Source organism: Rattus norvegicus, chromosome 15, assembly GCF_021556685.1.
Source record: "Rattus norvegicus strain SHRSP/BbbUtx chromosome 15, alternate assembly SHRSP_T2T, whole genome shotgun sequence".
NCBI classification, from domain to species: domain Eukaryota; kingdom Metazoa; phylum Chordata; class Mammalia; order Rodentia; family Muridae; genus Rattus; species Rattus norvegicus.
Genome location: NC_141548.1, coordinates 30,252,318 through 30,256,814, shown reverse-complemented (window position 1 = coordinate 30,256,814; position 4,497 = coordinate 30,252,318). Strand labels below are relative to the sequence as shown.

The window sequence follows — 4,497 nt, the reverse complement described above, 5'->3', positions numbered from 1 at the left end:
GCATGCACTTCTTGGCATCAGCAATATTGTGTGGGTTTGGTGGCTGTATGGACATGGACTGGATTCCCAGGTGGGACAGTCTCTGGATGGCCTTTCCTTCAGCCTTTGCTCCAAACTTTGCCTCCGTATCTCTTCCTGTGAATATGTTTGTTCCCCCTAAGGATGGATGTATCCGCACTTTGGTCATCCTTCTTCTTGAACGTCATGTGTTCTGTGCATTGCATTTTGGGTAATTCAAACTTTTGGGCTAATATCTACTTACCAGTAAGTGTATACCGTGTGTGTGTGTGTGTGTGTGTGTGTGTGTGTGTGTGTGTGTGTGTGTGTGTGTGTTTCTTTTTTTGTGTGTGATTGGGTTACCTCACTCAGGATATTTTCTAGTTCCATCCATTTGCATATGAATTTCATGGTCATTGTTTTTAATAGCTGAGTAATACTCCATTGTGTAGATGTACCACATTGTCTGTATCCATTCCTCTGTTGAGGGGCATCTGGGTTGCTTCCAGCTTCTGGCTATTAAACGTAAGGCTGTTATGAACATAGTGAAACATCTGTACTTGTTATATGTTGGAGCATCTTTTGGGAATATGCCCAGGAATGGTATAGCTGAGTCCTTAGGTAGTACTGTGTCCAATTTCCTGGGATATTGAATCACTGAGAGGCACCCAAAGAAATGTTCAACATTCTTAGTCATCAGGGAAATGCAAATCAAAACAACCCTGAGATTCTCCCTCACCCCAGTCAAAATGGCTAAGATAAAAGTCTCAGGTGACAACAGATGCTGGCGAGGATGTAGAGAAAGAGGAACACTTCTCCATTTCTGGTGGGATTTCAAGCTGGTACAACCACTCTGGAAATCAATCTGGACGTTCCTCAGAAAATTTGGAATACTACCACCTGAGGACCCAGCTATACCACTCCTGAGGAACCGTTAAAAAGGACAACTACTAACAAATTCATAGGATATTACACTTATTTATTCATTAAAACGTTCTTTAAATTTGTGTCCTTGTTGACTTCTCAGGCTTTTGCTTCTTACAGTAAAGAATATAAATTTTGCGTCTGCTAAGATTCTGTCGCTTGCATTCAGTGAGTTCTCTGAGTGCACATTGGCTTCCCTTCCCTGCCTGGGATTCTCCTGCCAAATTCAGAGAGGTGGACTTGCAGAATCCTTCTGCTCTGAAGTTTCCTTGTTGGTTTTTAATTTAGGAAGACTTGCTAAAGTCACAGTGAAACATTGAAGTCTAAGATCATTAGTGATTAGGGACCCATGTGACATTTTCTGTCAATTAGAGTTTATTTTGTTGAACCGGGAGCCATGCTCCGTGTACTCACATGCACAAGACTTACCCTCTGTGGCTATGCAGTGGCTCTCCTCAGCTCTCTGACTAGCTGTGGCCTGAAGTCTCCTTTGTCAAATATGAGACGTGCAGTGCCATGTTTACAGCTGTCAATTACTTCCGATGCTGATCTCTATGGTTGGACTTTCAGTGTTTGATGTCCTTAGCTACGGGAAGTGTTTCCTGGAGACACAGATAGTATTCTTTGTCAATGCCCCCAGGTAGCCTATGGTTTTTAATTGGTGAATTGAAGTTATTTACCTTCTTTATCATGTACAGTTTATGCAAATTACCTAGAAACAGGACCTGGATCATACACTCCCTAATTAAAAGCAGTCACTGCTTTTGCAGAGGACTTAGATTCAGTGCCTGACCTCCACGTGGTAAATCCTTTCCTCTAATAACGCCAATTTCCAGAATCTAATATCCCTTTCTGGCCTCCATGAGCACCAGACTTCACCCAGTACACACATATACATGCTGACAAAAAGGTTACACACATGATATAAAAATAATCTTTAAAAACATATCTGGAAACACATTTCTCAGAATTTCCTTCTCCATGTTGCTGTGTTTTGGGGGTGGACATGGAAAAGGCAGCTGTAGAAGACTTAAGAAACAGGTGTGATGTATTTAATTATTTTTATATAGCCCTGCAGATTCAGGCCCCATAAATATTTGATGTCCATTAGATTCCAGCTCACTTTACCATTAACTCTCTACTCCTCACTTCTACAGCTTTTCTTTATTCAGGTCGAGTCTGTGTGCATCACATTGGCAAATGGCGTGACTTCTGATGCTCCCCCAAACCAGAGGGACTGAGGAGGTGAGGGAGGTTTATCCTTCTAGATTCCATTGGCTTTCTGGGTCTCACTGAATTCTCACAAATCTCAGGACAGCCAGGTGCTATGCTCATGTACCTGTCCTCCCCAACTGCTGGTTAAGCTGAACTTCAGTACCTCAGGCTCAGCATTAGATACAAAGGTAAAGATTGGTGGAGTCACCACCAGTATTTCATGGAGAGAAATCCTTATAGTCTGTCTCTGACTACCACATTCATGCTGGATCTCCTTCTGAGTGTAGCTTTCTCCAGGAAATTATGCTCTTTGCTATTCCAGATGCCTCCTCTGAGGTATGTTCTGTTAACAAATTAAAGAGAAACTTCAAATTATTGTGGTGCAAGATTCCCAAGTGAAGAAAATATTACACATATTCTCAGCAGTCTATTTTTAACTCTGTTTTAAGTCAGTGTAGTATACAAAGCCGCTCACGATAATTATTTCTAAATTGCATGCCCTGAGGTTTTACTTAGAAACACAGTTCTCATGCAGACCACAGACGGGGCATCCACAGTTGAGATCTTCTTGTTCAGGATGTGCAGGTGTGCATCTCAGCTGGGCTCCCTCTCTCAGGGAGCCTCTGCTTAAGGAGCCCCAGTTTTTGTTCAGCTTGTGCTATCACTTCAAACACTGTGTCAGTTTCCCAGAGAGCACAGAAATACTTCCCCGAATCCTCTGGCTGAGAGGCTGAAATGACAAGGCTGATGGACTTGAGTGATTGCTGGAAGATTACAGAATAGCGGCCGCTCCTCTGGTTCTGAGAATCAAAAGAAGGTTGGAGAATAAGGAAAACCATCTCTCCACTAAGAAGCTGCTTGTACCAAAAAAGATAATATGTGCCATAACTTGTCTCATATGAACACTCCAGGGTGACTTCTTCCCCCTCCTGCCTGCTTGCTGATGAGTGAGCTTGAGTCACTTTCTGGGCCATATTACATCCTGCAAAACAACCAGAAGAACGAATTAAAAGCTTATCCTGTGGAAGTGTGAACCAAACATTGTTGGAATTGGGCCCCTTAGGACCCAAAGAGAAAGGCGACTGAATACAAATTTCTCTGGCTTCCCTCAACTCCTTCTTGCCCCTCGTATCTATAGGAACCGTCATTTGCCTGGGGCAATGCTTCCTGTTAGATACACTTAGTTATACGTGATGCATCATACCAGACAAAGCCAAGGCCACCAGCACACAAAGCAGGCTCTGAGGAGGAATGTGGCACATGTCCCTCTGCAGGAGTGTGTCTGTTCCACCTCAGCTCAGCTCAGCTCTCAGTCTGAGCAACAGGCAGTGTGCACATGAACTGCCTGTGTGTCTTTCATTACCTCAAGCAGGAAATGGGGTTTTGTGTGATCATAGGCCACAAGTTCCGTACACAGTGATCAAATGTGTAGCTCACCACAGACCTTTACTTGCTTCCTTGTTTTTCTTAGTAGTCAAAAGAGGCAGCACTTAGAAAAGGGAGCTTCAGAAAACTCGTGCCTGCTGAGGGTGTAGCTGCTTTAAACACGTGGGTGCTATTCTGTTGCCTTATTAAACTTAATAAAGAAAAAAAGTTCTCAAGGATCTCATAAATTACCCCATGAACCTTTGGGATCTGAAATAATCTTCCTTTCTTAGTGAGTGTGTTGGTTTATCTAAATTCCACAATGAACAAAGTTAGTTTTAAATCACATGGTGAAGGATAGTAGATCAGAATTATTAAAGATCCATGTTTGTTTCTAGTCTGTAAAATAGTAAGAGGAATGACATAATAATCTTTAAAGGCTAAGTAGATGCTCAGTGTGTCAGGGGTCACTTATGAATCATGAGTCATCTCCAGCAGTCACACATGAATTCAGTTGCTGTGGGTGCACCTGAAGTCTGAGCACTAAGAAGCAGAGACGAGAGAATCCTGGAATCTCACTGGTCAGTCAGTCGGTGGGCTTCAGTCTCAGTGAAAGCCTCAACCAAAGACACCAATCAATCAATCAAATAAACAATTATTCAATCAATAAATGTACAAAGCAATAGAGGAAGATACACAATTTGACCACTGGTTTACACACACACACAGACACACACACACACACACACACACACACACACAGAAACACAAATATACACAGACAGGGAGAAAGATGAACAGAGAGACAGAGATACATACACACAAACACACACACATATACAAACACACATATGCACACAGAGAGACAGATGAACAGACAGAGAAACATACATACAGAGATGGGGAGGGGAAGATTGACAGGCAGACATTACACCAATTAAAAAACCCACTGTTACAAAAAATGATTAGGTTTTTAAAGTCTAACATCAAGTTTTA

The 4,497-nt window shown here is 42.3% G+C and overlaps 1 long non-coding RNA gene across 1 annotated transcript; it reads right to left on the bottom strand.

Moving 5' to 3' along the window:
• Nucleotides 1-343: 343 nt before the first annotated feature.
• Nucleotides 344-2,575, bottom strand: LOC148000939 (uncharacterized). Its single transcript, XR_015638765.1, has 3 exons — nucleotides 2,261-2,575; nucleotides 919-1,523; nucleotides 344-606 (listed from the first exon to the last, which is right to left on the bottom strand). It is a non-coding gene; the product is annotated as an uncharacterized LOC148000939 (long non-coding RNA).
• Nucleotides 2,576-4,497: the final 1,922 nt, after the last annotated feature.